Here is an 18,768-nt window from a genome sequence, read left to right on the forward strand (position 1 = left end):
TACAAAGGGCTTGTCCCGGGGCAATATTTTTACATTATGGTACCATACCACAAGGTTCAATTTAGTCACCAAAGGTACATATTTGCCTTTATAAGGTACAATATGCAAGGGTACCAATATGTACCTATTTTAAAGGGCACAGCGGGTGTACCTTTGAGGGTATTGCCCCAGTGACAAACTATTGTACCCCTAAAGGTACAATTTTTGAACATTTTTTTCTGACAGTGTACTCTTGTTGACTCCCTTTATACAGCAATGCTTTAAAACTGTTGTACAGGGGCTTTTAACTGTCAAAAGACGGGCCAGCTCGTAAGCTTACATTCCTGCTTTTTCAAATAAAGATACCAAGAGAACAAAGTAAAATTGATACTAGGAGTAAATTAGAAAGTTGCTTAAAATTGCATGCTGTATTTGAATCATGAAAGAACATTTGGGTTCAGTGTCCCTTTAATCAAAGTAGTGGGCAGATTGCCCTTCTACAATACCGATTGTTATAAAAGGATAGTAATAGTGGAGGGTTAGGTCAACCTTTAGATTTTTCTTGTGGTGGGGAGGCTTTTTCCAATAAGGGAAATCACAGTTAGGGTGACTTGTGATAAAGGAGATAATCTAGACAGCTTGATTAACTTTATGGTGGTGATTATGCAGTTAGAGATAATTGAGGTAGATGGAAAAAGGAAGCAGTGGTTAGGGTTCTCCAATTGTGAGAAATATATGAGGCAAATCTGAATTAAAATTGTTGGAGTAGAGCTTATGGATTTTCAGTAAGTAGGGCAGCACAAAACTAAATACAGCATTATTGTGTCGTTTATTCAGTTGGCTTAACTAATTTGAACAGTGACATTTCTAATGGATCACTCACTTGAGTTGAATATAGCATTATTCTGCAACAATCTTTAAGGATTGTAATGGGGTCTATGACTCTAAAGTGTTTTTTATTATTAAGTGACTCAGAAATCTTCTTGATGCCTAGCTGTTCCCAATAAAGTACAGCTGACTGAAAGGAATTTGATATATTACCATATATATTTATGTATGCATGGATTTCTTCCAGAGATCTAAAAATAAAAGATGAAAAGTAACGAGTGAATAGCTTTTTGGTCATAAAGCTTTAATTTTTGTCAGTAATAAAACTGTCTAGTATGAATTGAGGTAAAACAGAAGCAAGAAAAAGATGAAAACATTAATGTGAAAGGTGAAGTTTGAACAAGATTATAATTTAGATTTCAAACAGTCAGTCTTTTACACAATTTTAACACCATCATTCCCAGTCTTTTTCAAGACATATAAACCTGCTTTCTCTATCAGTATAAATTAGAGATTATAAAAGCATATAGGGCCAGATTATAAGTGGAGCGTTATTTAATGCTCCTGCTCAAGCGTTAATTCCTCTAGAAGTAAGCTTTTTGCGTGTGTCGGGTAGCGCTTGAATTACAAGTTGAAAGTAAATGAGAGAGAGAGAAAATAAATATTAGAAAAAATAAATTCAAGCACTTCCAGGAGGATGTATAGATGAAATATCCAAGGAAAAAGCGTGATGAAAAGATAAAAAAAATACTTTATTATGTATGGTAACAACACATACAGACTGTAAAAGAGCTAGGTAAAAAATTGCATCTGACCGGTTTCGGCCTAAGCGGCTGTAGTCATAGACATAGTACATATTAGCACCTGTTCACATTGTATACACAGTAGCAACTCCACTAGGGGAGTGTCATTAAAAACAAACAAAGCTCTATTAAATCGAGATAGAAGTGATACTTAAAGACACAAAGTACAATAATATTCCTATATGTAAAGTTTCTATTTGCATTGCTAGTATAGAAAATGTAAATGTATAAAAGTTTTTTACTGCTACAAAATTGTTATGCAGTGAGTTAAGTATATGCTATGTACAAGACGTAATAGAGTGAACAATATAACCATATTAATGGGAAATGTACTTGTCTCAAGATGGGTATAAAAAAAAAATCTGTTCCATAATGTATTGAATAGTTTGTAAATTGGTATTTATACAGTATGGAATATACCACTAGAGGGGGGACACATTTGCATGAGATGGATCAGTTATAAGTAAGAGTAGAAAGTATCTATATTCTAAACAAATATTCACACCATATGTGGGGGTTTAAATATAGAGCACCTATAATAACTATGTTAAGCAGCTAAATTGCTGGTGATGTGCTAGCTAAGGCCTAGGTTTAGAGTTCGGCGTTAGCCGTGAAAACCAGCGTTAGAGGCTCCTAACGCGGGTTTCTTACGGACTCCGGTATTTAGAGTTTATTTACCGCCACTCCAAAATCACCTAACGCTCAAATTTCTACCGACACCTCAGACCCAGTAGTAAACATATACCGACAAAAAAAAATTCAACGAATCAAATTAAAAATATTACACAAAGTACACTTACACTCATACAAACACTACACTATGTTTATTTTTCATATTTAATAATTTTTCAGCAAAATACAAAGGATTAAAGTTGCGAGATCTCGGGTGTTTGAAAAAAAAACAACACAAATCCATTTTCCAATTGACTTACATTGACACACGGGAAAAGACCCTCATATACCTACATCTAACTAATAACATTATCACAAAATACACTCATCGATGCATACAAACAATATACACCACATGACATACAACAATTATTTATTTATTACAAAAAGAACACGATTTATTTACTTTTTCACACAAGCTCATGACGTCACTCACTTTACGAGGAAAACCAGTCTTAGAAAAAAAAATTTGAAATATTTAGAGCCTCCATTGACTTCTATTGGGAAGACGTGCTCGTGCACGCGAAACCCTCATTTCCCTAACGCACGCAAATAGCGTAGACTGAAAAACTCCAAATACCAGCGCTAGAAAATACATGATTTCATGCGTTAGACCCAGCTATGATAAATAGATTAAGAAATGACTATTTCCCTATGGTGGATTTATGGATTTTAATTATTGAATATTCACAACACCATTAAATTGTTTCACACTTTTCGATTACATCAACTACAAATCCACATCACTAGTAACACATTATTATTTAAATAAAATTACATTTAAACTTTAAAAAAAATTCAGTAAACATTTCTGGATTCACAAACAGTACACAATGGGAAACACCTCTCATTTACCTTTATTATTGCATTTCAGTTATTCAACTCATATGCTTTCAGCAACTGCATATCTACATAGGCTTAACACATGATCACTCATGGATGCACATATATTACTTTTAACATTCACTCATACATGTGCATTCAAATGATGGGGGACAAACACATTACATTCTCTAGAGGAATCACAAAACACAACATATGGATTTTACTGTACTTTTAACATCATGATTCCATCACCAGAAACCATTAGGAATTACGTACAACAAGAACATCATTACACCAGATTACAGATGTCACTTTATGGGAAGGAACAACAATGCCACACCGCTATATAGAAGTCAGCATATGTGGGACACAATCACAATATATACGTACATGTACATAACACGCATCACCCATCACGCAACCACAAAGCACACATTTAGATTTTATTCAGCACACAATAACAATGTAGCACAATACAACAACACAATGAGGATTTCACAACTACATAGGCAGGTTAATAATATCATGACGTCATTAGAAGATTCAACCATACACAACACAGATTCACCACTGTACCGCCCCTTTAGGAACTTTAACACTCAATACTACAATACAACATATACGTAAACAACAGTTTGGAACAGCATTATTATTGAAATTTCAATGGGACAATTAAGAAATATTGTCATATCGCAAATCACTTATATATATAATACTACAGATGGCAGCAGGAAGTTATTCAGTATTAGTGCCATTTTTATGGGACGCATACAATATTGTCAGATCGCAAATCACTTATATATATAATACTACAGATGGCAGCCGGAAGTTATTCAGTATTAGTGCCATTTGAATGGGACGCATACAATATTGACAGCTCGGCAATCACTTATATATACAATACTACAGATGGCAGACGGGAAGTTCGGAATTATTATTGCGATTTTAAAGGGACGCATACAATATTGACAGCTCGGCAATCACTTATATATACAATACTACAGATGACAGCCGGAAGTTCTTCAGTATTAGTGCCATTTGAATGGCACGCATACAATATTGACAGCTCAGCAATCACTTATATATACAATACTACAGATGGCAGACGGTAATTTCGGAATTATTATTGCGATTTTAAAGGGACGCATACAATATTGACAGCTCGGCAATCACTTATATATACAATACTACAGATGGAGACGGGAAGTTTGGAATTATTATTGCGATTTTAAAGGGACGCATACAATATTGACAGCTCGGCAATCACTTATATATACAATACTACAGATGGCAGATGTTACTTTATCTATAAGGAAAAAGGAGGTCTGTGAATTAGCACAAGAATGGCTACCCTGAAAAAAGAGGTAAGTTCCAAAAGACCTCTAAACAATAAATATAAAAACCAAATACAGGGTGCGCTAATGAAAGCTGCTAATAAAGAGGATAGAGTTAGACTAATAATTGCAGAATGTGTAGAAAACAAGTGGATAAGATAATATCATAAGATAATATCATGAAATATATTTTAATACATTAAAATGAACCCTAATACAAATAAACTAACAATAAAAATAATTATGAAAGTATGAAAAATAACAAAAGATATAAAAACATGAAATAAAATTAAAATTAAATAAAACCACCGGTGGAAAAAATCAGGAAGAAAAAATGAGAAAAATATAGAAAAAATGGAAGTCCGTGAGGGGCTTAAAAATGTATCCAAATAAACACAGTTCGTAGGTTAAAATTGCAAATGTAAAAAATATATATAGTTGAAGTCAAATGAGAGCATGGAAAGCAGCTAAGTCAGTCTGTGTGGCTGTATCAATGTGATTTTGCATCAATGTAACATTCGGGTAGAAAGTTCCGTGGATGGCTAAAAAGACGATCTGCATTCAAATGGAAAAGTCAGTGACATAAATGATTCATCTTACAAGTTGGACTCACCCAGAATACGAAGCTATTTTCTGTTTGCTTCTCCGTGTGTTAGAGTAGTAGGTCCGAAGTAAACACGTTTGACCCTTGATGGTTAAGAAATTACCTTTCAGGTGAGCAGTATCGCTCCAGAGTGTACTGTGGTTTGCCGGATTGTGCAGCGTGTGCGGGGTCACGTGATGTTTTGTTCCAATTAGATGCACGGATTACCGGGTGGTCTGTGGTTCAGCGTGTAAGTGATGTCTGCAGATTCTGATCGTCACAGCTAGCCAAACTTGTTAATGAGATGGAAAACAATGTTACATAGCAGTTAGGATTGTTTACGAAGAGTTCCAAAGTGGAAAACAACAGAGCGCTCTGTGTGTTACAAAAACTTGGTAGTAAAACAATCTCAATGTTGCGGATCAACGCGTTTCAGCTGATGTAGCCTTTTTCAAGATAAATTTAGACTGCTTGCTGCTCACCTTTTATAGAGGATAATTGTTTGTGACTCCTCCTTAATGGGTGCTCAGTTTTTTCTTTTTACTTTTTTTCTTAAAGGGACATATCCATTCCATGTTTCAAATAGTCTCTCATAAGATGACGGACTCTCATTTTTAAAACATAATATGTATACACACATGTATAAATCTCTTGTGTAAAGTAATAAACGAAAAAATGAATAAAAATAAAATGAAATGAATGAAAAATGAAAGGAAGAATAAATGAACATCCTATTTAATGCAATTTATGTGTAAAATGACCATAAATAAATTCCTTGTCTAATTCATATCTAGGGCAAAAAACATATGTTATTCTCCCATGGAGATCTATAAAGTGATGAAAGAGCTAATAGGTGTTGTGAATAAATAATAACCTAAAACTTATGTGCATATAATAAAATTAATATATTTGTTAAATTAAAATGAATTGTGTAAGCTAATCTTATCAGTGTAAATTAATGAATAGAAGTGAAAGAAATATAATAAATGAAATGTATTTAATATTTAATACATAAAAAATGTATAAAGTACAATATTATACAAACTAGTGGTGTCTTATGATCTTGTGTTTGGTGAAAATTGTGATAGTGAAAAATTAATAGTTGAAAATAATTGCACTTGCTAGTGTATAGACTTCTAACTTAGTTAATTAACTGACTATTTAAATGGTTTTTTGTGTTGTTTTATTTGTCTGTTCTAAGAACTTAAAATCGAAGATATATATTGAATAAATAATAATTCAAAATAAAAATTTATATTAATATTAAACTTTAAATTGTATAGTTTGATTAAGAGTAAAAAGTAGTAGGTGAAGGAATTTTTGTTTATTTAAATATATATGATTTATTAATGCATTACAGAATTTAAATCAAGTTCTGCATTTAAACCAGATGGTTCAAGAGTTTTAAATTGGAATATCAATTCTGCTTCGGCCCGTAGCAACTTTTTATTGAGGTCACCCCCTCTCCAGTTGTTAGTAATTTTCCTTATACCCCAGTATTTTAGACCCATTGGGTTTTGATTATGGCATTCTTTAAAGTGTCTAGATAGTAGATGCCCTGTGAATCCGTGTTCAATGTTTAAGAGATGTTCACGGATTCTATCTTTAAGGGGGCGTGAAGTCTCCCCTAAATACTGTTTGTGACAAGGACACTGAATCAGATACACCACATTATTGTCAGTGCACCTGATGCAGTCCCTGATCTCAAAATCTTTATTGGTGGTTGTCGACTTTACCCATTTGGTTTTATTACTGAATTTACAGGCTTTACAATTAATACACGGGTAAAACCCTTTTAATTTATGGGATTCAAAATCCCCTTCAATGAATTTTTTCTTTGTATCTTTAAAGGCACTGGGGGGTAATATGGTTTTTAGATTTCTTGCCTTTTTAAATACCATTGCTGGTTTTTCAGGTAGTAATTCCCCAATGATTGGGTCTCTCTGTAAAATATACCAATGTTTATTGAGAATGGATCTAATGTGATTATGGTGGATGTTATAATCAGTTATAAATGGTAACCAGAGTGAGTCTGCACCTGTATTGTTACTGATTGTATTGGTTTTATCCCTTCTTTTTAAAAGGTTGCTTCTATTCTTGTCTCGAGCTGTAATTTTAGCTGACTCTATTTTATTTTTATTGTAACCTTTATCAAGGAATTTCCTTTCTAGATATGATGACTGTTCGTCATAATTGGCTAGTGTGGTGCAATTTTTTCTAATTCTGGAAAATTGGTTTGGTGGAATATTCTCTAACCACTTTCTATAGTGACAACTTTGACTATGTACATAATTATTAGATTCAACTTCCTTGAAGTGTGTTTTTGTGTGAATTTCTCCATTGTTTATTTCAATTTTTATGTCCAGATAACTAAGTGTATGTTTACTATGTTCGTAAGTGAAGTTGAGGCCAAAAGTGCTTGTACTGAGGTCGTCTAAAAGTAACTCAAATAATTCCAAATCCCCTTCCCAAATGATAAAAATATCGTCTATAAATCTGCGATAGAGCACCAAGTTCGCCTCCCAAGTGCCGTTGTAAATTACCATATCTTCTTGTTGTTGTTACTTTATCGTTTACAAACAATGTTGCAGCAACATTGATCGATCACATTCGATGCACATTATACACAACTATGCACTTTCATTCATGTTAGCCTGGACGTGTGCTTGTTACTATAAGATCGCGTTTAAGAAATATTGATTACGCATATGATCAAACATTACAAACATGCACTGTATGTGTGATATTTGACACTTTCACATTGAGATTCATTGGGTGAAAACAACATTTCATCCAAAAAAAAAAACGCCCACTGTGAAAGCATTCGCGCCGCTCACATACAAACAGTTGAATACAATCAGCAATCATTACAAACTCACTACCATTGGACTAATTGTACTATAAATCCCCCAAACAACATGGCCAATGCATCACTTGTGATCCACATCAGATCAAGTGCTTACCTTGTTACGCTGTTTTGAAAGATGGATGACGATGACATGGTAGACACTGCTGGTGCTGCTATTGGCGAACTAGCTGTTGGTCGAATCAGGCAGCCTCGGTGGCTCAGACCGAGACGAAGGGGTCGTCTGGTTCGAGGTCCTCGTGTCTACAGGGTGAGACCCACCTTGGAAAACATGAGTGACTTTGAGGTTTTTGATAAGTATCGGCTCGATCGCGAACAGCTCATTGGCCTTTACGAGCTTCTTAAACCTCATTTGGAGCCACGTATACAAATAAGGACTGCTGTTCCCGGCATGAGTAAGATGCTAAGTTGTCTTTACGTCCTGGCCTCCGGGAGTTTTCAATCCGGAGAACTGTACATGCATGGCCTGGCTCAAGGTACATTCTCTGTGGTGTTTGATAACTTTCTGGACGCCATGGTACGTATCAGTAAGCAATACATAGGATTCCCACAGAATGATGGTGATTGGAGGCGCCTGAAGCGGGAATTCTTTGATATTGCTCAATTGCCCAATGTCTTGGGAGCCATAGATTGTACCCACATTGCGCTGCGTGCTCCAATTGATGACTTGCCCTTCAGAAATCGCAAACTTTTTCATAGCCTCAACGTGCAGTATGTTTGTGACGCACGGATGAGGATTATGCATGTGTGTGCGAATTTTGCAGGTGCTTGTCATGATGCCCGCATCCTCTCTCTGTCGTCCCTGTGGAGACAGTTTGAGGAAAGACAAATGCCCCCTGGTTATCTCGTTGGTGAGTATTTGTGCACAACATGTTTAATTAGTTTGACAATTGCCACTGTAGTTTTAAAATGTTAGCGTCATGTTCATCTATAGGATGCAATTTAACCATTTTTTATTTACCGACGCTAATGTTTACTTTTATTTAAATGCAGATATGTAGCATGTCATACCTTAAATGCTCAGATAATGCAATGTAACCATGTATTTAGCATTTTACACAATTTATTTTTTTGGAGAAATACGCATATGTAGCATGTCTTAGCTGAAATGGGAAGATATTAGCTCATGCAATGTAACCATGTCATTGTCTCTTTCCGCTAATGTCTACTTTTAGTTCAATGCAGATATGTAGCATGTCTTACCTTAAATGCTCAGATAGAGAATGCAATGTAACCATGTAGTTTGCATTTTACACAAGGTTTGGTTTAGGAGAAATACGCATATGTAGCATGTCTTAGCTGAAATGGGAAGATATTAGCTCATGCAATTTAACCATGTCATTGTCTCTTTCCGCTAATGTGTACTTTTAGTTCAATGCAGATATGTAGCATGTCTTACCTTAAGTGCTCAGATAGAGAATGCAATGTAACCATGTAGTTAGCATTTTACACAAGGTTTGGTTTAGGAGAAATACGCATATGTAGCATGTCTTAGCTGAAATGGGAAGATATTAGCTCATGCAATGTAACCATGTCATTGTCTCTTTCCGCTAATGTGTACTTTTAGTTCAATGCAGATGTGTAGCATGTCTTACCTTAAATGCTCTGATAGAGAATGCAATGTAACCATGTATTTAGCATTTTACACAAGGTTTGGTTTAGGAGAAATACGCATATGTAGCATGTCTTAGCTGAAATGGGAAGATATTAGCTCATGCAATTTAACCATGTCATTGTCTCTTTCCGCTAATGTGTACTTTTAGTTCAATGCAGATATGTAGCATGTCTTACCTTAAGTGCTCAGATAGAGAATGCAATGTAACCATGTAGTTAGCATTTTACACAAGGTTTGGTTTAGGAGAAATACGCATATGTAGCATGTCTTAGCTGAAATGGCAAGATACAGAATAATATATAACTTTTTTTTTGGATGTTTCTGAAAAAACTTTTAATATGGATTATCGTGTCCAAAAAATTATTTCTAAAACAATATACTATTTTAAGGATTCTGTTTGAATTATGTTCTGTTCATAATTTATAGGTGATTCTGGGTACATGAGCCGGCCTTGGCTCATTACCCCCTTGCGTAGCCCGACTGATGTGTCTGAGGAGCGCTACAATAGGGCTCATAAGAGAACCAGGGCGGTGGTTGAAAGGATGTTCGGGCTCCTGAAGATGAGATTCAGGTGCCTGGACCGTTCTGGAGTAGCACTCCAGTACAACCCAAAGAAGGTGGCTAAGATCGTTGTAGCCTGTAGCGTCCTGCATAATATTGCACAGCGGGCTGGGATGCTGCAGGCCGTCACGGTGGACAGAGACCTCCTCAGAGATGAGGAGGATGATCCTGTTCTAGAGGGGAAATTCCAGGACGAGGGACTCGATGTCAGAGCAGACGTCATCAACCGCCACTTTAGACGGTAAAGAATAGAAGTTAGACTGGAGTATTTTCAATAGATGTGAACTCTAGGGAAATGACAAGTAGAGAATAGTGCAAACATGTTAGTATTGATCAAATGTTAAAAATATTTTTCATTTATTAATATAGGTGATGCTCTGGGCATTGGGTCCTGTAGCGAGTCTTTGCCACCTGGTTTTTAAAGAGGACATCAGATGGTAAGTAGAAATGTATGGACTGTTGCTGGCATGAATTGTACACAAATACATCATATGGCATACATTTTCAAAAATAGAATTTAGTTTACACATTACTTAAAATGTACATACTCAGAAAGGGATCCTCTAGAATGACTATGGTTCAATGTCACACATTAGAGGTTTGTTCTGATCAATATGACTCATCTTCACACTTGATAGAAAATAACACAAGTTGATACACACGCTTAGTAAGCTAGTGACAGAAATTTATTATGAAATGGGGGGTGGGAGAGGGGTACAGAACTGATTCACACACTTGTATGAATTTTATGTAAAATATTTCTTCCATTAGGGAGATGACTTAATCTAAAGACTGAAAGGGAACAATTAGAAGCCTGACAGTGAAGATTGCCCAGACTGACATTGGGGAAAAAGCCAAGATTGAAATTGAAGTATACCAATGGGATCATGTCAGGCATTATCTTTCAATTCTGCTGACCTTGAAAACCATACAAAGACATGTTCACATGGTAAGTGCAAACTATTTGATAGAATAAGGCTGTGGAGACATCCTATTGGAGACACTTAGATGATTTTCTAATTTGTAGATGGTATTTCCCAGTCCTCTATTTAATGAACTGATGAATAAGACACCTATTGAAGATCAACTGTTTACCCCTGAATTGACTTTCAAAGACCATGCATTGTCCAGGTTGGTGTACCAATGCATGCTAGTGAAGACTGTTGAATATTAGTAGCTTACATACATTAGTCATATTTAGTTCTAAATTATATATTTAGGGATCACAATCAGACACTTAGATGATTTTACTTTTTTACATGGTATTTCCCAGTCCTCTATTTAATGAACTGATGAATAAGACACCTATTGAAGATCAACTGTTTACCCCTGAATTGACTTTCAAAGACCATGCATTGTCCAGGTTGGTGTACCAATGCATGCTAGTGAAGACTGTTGAATATTAGTAGCTTACATACATTAGTCATATTTAGTTCTAAATTATATATTTAGGGATCACAATCAGACACTTAGATGATTTTACTTTTTTAGATGGTATTTCCCAGTCCTCTATTTAATGAACTGATGAATAAGACACCTATTGAAGATCAACTGTTTACACCTGAATTGACTTTCAAAGACCATGCATTATCCAGGTTGGTGCATGCTAGTTAAGAATCACATGAAGAATGTTGATTATTGTTAGCTTACATACATTAGTCATACTTATTTCATCATTAGATATTTAGGGATCACAATCCGAAAAAGGAATACATATTATGGTTGATATAGAGGTATTTGAATGGACATGAAATATTACATTTATGTTCAGCATACATATATTGTTGAAATGTGATATACATTATTATGTATAATTAGAAATTTGTATATTTAAATAGAATTTTGATTCAACAATATAATGGTGTATGTTTTGTTTGTTTTTTAAATCAATTTAATAATTATCTTTCAAAAATGTTGAACAAAGTTAGAGCATAGACACAAGATGATTTTAAATGTATTTTATGAATATTTGACTACGTGTGTATTAACTTTGTTCCATTTTTTTTATTTGTCATTTCAGATTGGCATCTGATGACTTCCAGGAATATTTTTATTTTTTCGATAAACTTTTATTTTTTAATTTTTACATGTTAATAATAAACATTTTATTATTAAATACATTCTTTTGAACAGATTATACTAAATATCAATATAATCTGTCAATAAATAAAAGTTGGACTCCCATGACTGGTAGTTGGCTATTTGACAAGCACATGCATAAGATCAAATAATGCATTAATATTAGAAAATCAACTGATTCCGAGAATATTACATTAAAATATATTTTATAACATTAATTGGGGAGTGAGATCCTTTGATGCTTTTCTTTTGAAAATGTAGATATTAAATTAATTTTGGATATGTATTCAAAAGTTTTTATTTTAACTTTTAAGAAGGTGAAGTGGTTCAATTACATTAAAGTGACAGTGTTGTTGAATGTAAAATTAATTTTATAAGATCTTGTATCTTCCTTAGGTATCTCAAAACATTATTTTCTAAATTCTTTTAATTTTTACATTTATAAATGGTAGGTCATTTAACTTGATATTTTTCACAAGCTAGTTATTGGATGCCAGGTTAATCTATGTAATTTTCTAGTGGAGTCATTTAACTATACTTAGTAATATTATGTATTTTTTTAAATCTTACCTCTTGGGTTAGACATCAAATATCTATATAGAATTTTAAGTCCCCTTTAGTTTATTTTGTCAATGTTAAATCAACATTCCAAATGTTTGGGTCCTTAAAGGGACATTCACAAAGTATATTGTGTATAGATTTTTAAAAATATCATACAAGAATTTAAACATATTTATAAAGTAATATAGAATTACATTCAGTCTTTAAATATACTTACATAAGGCATCTATATGCAAACAACAATCAGCATCAAAATAGCCTATGTAGAGATGTATTTAATCCAAGAATATATATAATTACAATATAATGATTGAATAACAAAACATATTAAGTTGGTCAAATATTAGAATATTATACAAAATGCATACATAACATATAGCTTAATGTCCCTCTAAGCTGAAGGCTCCAAAATACCTCCTTTAATAAATATTTCAGTCAGTGTGTAAAACAATCTAGAAGTTAATCTAAATTTGCTTTACTCATATGTTAGACTAATTTAGCAAAAGGAAGGTGCCTAGGTTTATGATATTTTAAGCATTATTGTGAAATGTTTCTTTAAAGGGACATGAACTAAAAATATACTTAAAGGTAGACAGTTAAAAAATTAATGATTTATACATTCAGAATGAGTATTCTATTTTAAGCAACTTTAAAAATTGTCTTGTATTATGAATGCTCCTTGTGATGTTGCTATCATTACTTTAAAATAAAGGTATTAAAAAGATAATTTATTTGCTTCAGTACTCTGGACAGAACTTGCTTGTTTTGTTTGGAATAATTGATCCAACAATCGTCAAGGACAACCCAGGTTTTTTTTAAACAATTGTCCGTAATATAAAATATCATTATTGATTTGCAAAGAAACATAACAAGATAACTGTTAATATTTGATAATCGGATTAAATAATAAAGTTGATTAACATTTCATGCTCAATCACCAATCCTAAATTTGTTTGGACAGTGTCCCTTTAAGAGCTTTAAATAGTGTATTTACTTATCTTCCTATCGTGACATACTTTGCTTGAAAAGCATATCGAGATCGGCTCAGTAGATGAAGATTGGTGGATGCACAGAGATGCCTTATGTGATTGGCTCAACCATGTGCATTGAAATTTCTTCTGTTGAGGATATCTAAATAATAAGATAAATTTATTTACATTTTAAAGTCTAAACAATCTTCTATCTCTACAGATCATTTGATACAATTGTTTGTTTGTAATGTATATTTAAAACTAAAGACGCCATTGCACAATAACATATATGAGCACTTCAGAGAAATACAAGCTCGAGGTTTATTTGCTAATAACAAACAAACATGTAGTTTAACATTTATAAACAGATTATCAAAGTTACTGACATTCTAACCGGAATTTGAACATTAAGAAATATTGCGTGGGAAACGCATCTTGAAACACCAGATTAGCATCTTTAAACATTAGAGTCTAATGTCACGCAATAGCACACAATCAATGTGCATTATAAATACATTTAATAGAGCAATGTCAATAATTCTCAATAAGTCAACAAATTTATTTAAAGAACAATAAAGACATACAATATTAAATGTGTATTTGTATTAAAGAAACAGACCGTTATTAAACCGAGAAATGTATACAACATTTAATAATGTGACAGTATTAGATTTTAAAGAGTATTTAATCATTAATATTTAACGGATCACGGATATTAAATCTGCGTCACACATATCCGCATGACAGGCCCATGAGTTACAAATAAGTCTACATGAAAAATTAAGTAACAGCACCACCAAGCGGTATGTGTAAGGAAGTTACTAAGATATGAAACATTAAGGAACGGCCAATCAGAGTTCATCACACAAACACAACTTGAGTCAGGATGGTCTCACAGACATTCTAACAATATTTCAAACTTTTATCCAATCAGATGTACAGATAACTTGTCCCATGGTGCATCTCATGTTTACTTCACCATATAAAAGTCCATTACACGTTGCCATCTTTGTCAGTTCTCTAATGCCTGCAGGCAGTATATATATTGATATATTTATATATTATTATCAAACCGAGCAGGCATGTCAGTTCCCAAGTTCACCAAGGAGGAGAGCGCTGCACTGGTCCACGCCGTCAAGGACTTTTATCCCCAGCTGTTTGGGAACAAGAGGAGGTTGACAGATGCACCTGTTAAGAAGGCCCTCTGGGAGTCTATCACCAATGCGGTTAGATTGGTATGTGACGTCCAGAGGACCCAGGATCAGATCATGAGGAGATTCGGAGATATGAGGTTGCGTTTATCCAAAAAAGTCAACCTCATAAGGGACTGGGTACAAGCCCGTAAAAGAGGTGGCAAAAGAGAGGCCCCGCGGAAACTGTACCTACTCCCTTATGAGGTGACTTTATGCGAGCTCCTCAATCTCCGGGTCCCCAAAAGATTTCGATCCTCGCCATCCCCGGCCTCCTCTTCTTCCCTCCCAGCTGCGGGATCTGAAAGTCCTGACGCGGGGGACAGGGCAGATGCTTCTCCGTCCGGTGGCCTGGGAGGAGCTGATAGAGAATCTGAACCAGGTAACTATCCAACTTCATATAATATCTTAATATTTGTTATTTTTATCCAAATATGTGTATATAGTCAGATACTAAACCTATACAGTTCTCACAACATACACTACATATGATGTTTAGATATCTGATTTTAGATTAGTGACACATGAAATAGGAATGATGTTTCTTGCGCTCTACAGAATATGCGTCACAGAGCGGAAATGTAATTTCTCATCCACGTTAACATGGCTTTGCTGTAAGTGGCATTGCTTTATACATGTTGTTCAAATGACGGATGCGTAATTCCGCTTGGAATCATTGCGCAATGATCGCGAAAATGGAATTTCTCATCCACGTTAACATGGCTTTGCTGTAAGTGGCATTGCTTTATACATGTTGTTCAAATGACGGATGCGTAATTCCGCTTGGAATCATTGCGCAATGATCGCGAAAATGGAATTTCTCATCCACGTTAACATGGCTTTGCTGTAAGTGGCATTGCTTTACACATGTTGGTCAAAATTAAATGTGAATTATTATATTAGTGAAGAATACAGTATTCTTATTTTCAATATTATAGCTAATAAAAAACGAAGAATACAAAACAATTATAACATATGGCCATCAATTGATGATTATGAAATAACAACAAAAAATTATTAAAGATACAGTAAACAACACAACTGATTGAAAATAAGAGTCCAGGATATATTTATCATTAATTTAATTGAGGAAACAATTAACTCATGGGACTACCAAAGGATTAATATTTTTAAATTGATTTGTTAATAATGTAAAGTTTTTAAACATGGCATGATTAGTATTAATGATATGCAATCCTCATTTAATATATTACAGATATGGATGTGGCTGCTGGATCCTCAAGCCAGGGCTTGTCACAGTATGGTATGTCTCTTTTTAATTGACATTTGTCTTAGACACATGGACAGAACATTACATACTAAATCCACATTGTTCAATATTTATATGTAATGTCCCTTTAATAGATGTAAATTTAAATAATTCTTCGGATATACTTAAATAACATATTAGATTTGAATTGCATGCTCAATACCATTCATTACATCAACATATGGAGTAGAGAATTCATTAACAACAACATTGTCGAATCAATTTAATTTTAGATTAAAGGGATACTGAGCTACAATTATTAATGTTGTCATTCAGATACAGTATGCAATATTAATAAACATAAAAATATAATACTATCATCATATGTGACATATTCTATTGCTAAATGTATTTTAAAATCAAGAATGTACATTTATCTGCATCTAAATTTTGGTTGACCAACCTGGGTTTTTATTGATGATTGGTGGATACCTTCAACAAACAATATTTATTGAATCCAATATTGCTTATCTGCATTTAAGATTAAAATTTAGCAACATTCTAATTATAATAGGAGTCAATGTTAAATCATTTTGAACAGTTTGAACATAGAAATCAATGATTTAAATTAATCATGTCAGTGTCCCTTTAAGACAAAATAGATTCATTCATCTTTACATTCTTTGGATTAAACAATATTGATATATAATTCACATATTCACTGTTGGAGTTACTTTATAGATATCTGCATACTCTAACAGCACCATGATTACATATTTGTAATAATCAATTTTGTTTTGTATTGTGATAAATATGTGTTGTGTCCTAAACAAGATTACTGTACATTGCACAAATGGCTCGATGTGACACATGTGTTTGTTTAGATTTGTCAACAGATGCTCTTCAAAATGTGGTTTGTGTGTATTCTTTTAAGAACATTGATCAATGGGTATATTTAGATATGCAATAGCATCGTATGAGATGATTTTGATGTCTAATATAGTCTGACATTAAACATATGTTCAATACAGAATTTTTAACAGAATCCCCTTGATTCAATCAAGCATTTTCTGGTTTAATGACTGCTCTATTCTTCACATTTTAAAGTTGATTAATGTTAAAATTCGAGACAGATGTGATTTAGTGATATCCCAAATGTGTTTCATAATATATATCTATATCATTCATAGAGAGAGTTGGTGTGGTGAGCCCACAGGAATCCAGCAGTGACATAGAGCCACCTTTGCGGTCTCCTGGTAAGTCCATTGACTCATTTATATGTAATTGAAGGTGTATTGGTAATCAATATTATGAGCATGATTCTGATGAAGCATAACATTTGAAAAAAACATATAATTTTCTCTTCTGATTATATCTTAATTTTCTTTTAATATTGAATGATTAATATTTTCAACTTTATTAGTCTCCACATTTGTTATTCAGAAGATGTATAACATATGTTTGTTTCCATGTTCTTTTTTGACAACAGTCATCAAGTGATACACACATGAGAAATCTTAAATGTTCTATGTACTATGCTTTTATGATTTTTACATTAATCCAAACAATACATCGAAAATATGAATCATTGAGAATAACAAATATAATGTAATTTGTATGCTCCATCAAAATGATGTAAATCATAACTTTGGGTGTGTATATCTTTAATGCAACATTGATGTGTGTCTTTGACCAACAGTAACATATGTTATAATATCTGTTGTTAACGTGTACACAACATGTTATGTTTTACAGAGATTGATTTAACATATGTCACGGAGGAGGAAGAGGCTGCCTTGGAGTCTAATGGTATGTGAAATATATCTATCATGTTTCCAACATGTTTGTTTATTTGAAATAATTTAATTGAAGACATTCAAAGTCTACAGCTTTTGCACTTTAAAAAGGAATATTATTTGTCTGTTCAAATACACTACTGCCCCCTTTCTATATCAGGCAGCATGAAAAATTTAGAATAGAAAATATTTAAAATTCATGACATCATTATGTCACATGCATATTCCAGGCCAAAACACAATAATAATGTTCTAATTGTACAGACAGTCATTGATATTCATCTGAGTGCCTATATACATACCATATCCTCATTTCAGAATTGTTTACAAATTCAAACACACTTCGAAGTATATTGAAAACATAATCAATTTGAAATGCGTTGATTTGATGTCAGGATGTATGAGATGTTAATATATGTTTTTTAAATTTTCAGATGGATCCACCACTTCTGGTCATCTGGTTTCCGCCCCTGCCCAGTCCCCTGCACAGTCACAGACCCCTCCCCATGCACAGACCCCTGACCATGCCCAGACCCCTGCACAGACCCAGACCCCTGCCCATGACCAGACTCCTGCCCATGCCCAGACCCCTGCCGGCCCTTACCATTTTTCATTTCCTGTCCCTCCCAAAAAACGCCCCTACACCCCCCTTCGCCGCTCTCCCCGTATTATGGCCCGTACAGCTGCCCAGACCCAAACTCCCCACTCCCCAGCTGTACGGCCTACCCCGGAACGGCAGCTCACCCCTCCCCAAGCCATTACCATCCCTCCCCAAGCCACTCCCATCCCTCCCCAAGCCAATCCCATCCCTCCCCCCTGTCTCAACCTTCATTGTCCTGGGTGTCGGATTGTCCTTCCCAGGCACAGCTGTAAGTATCATTCAAAATACACGTTA

Source organism: Bombina bombina, chromosome 7 (genome assembly GCF_027579735.1).
Source record: "Bombina bombina isolate aBomBom1 chromosome 7, aBomBom1.pri, whole genome shotgun sequence".
Lineage (NCBI taxonomy): Eukaryota > Metazoa > Chordata > Amphibia > Anura > Bombinatoridae > Bombina > Bombina bombina.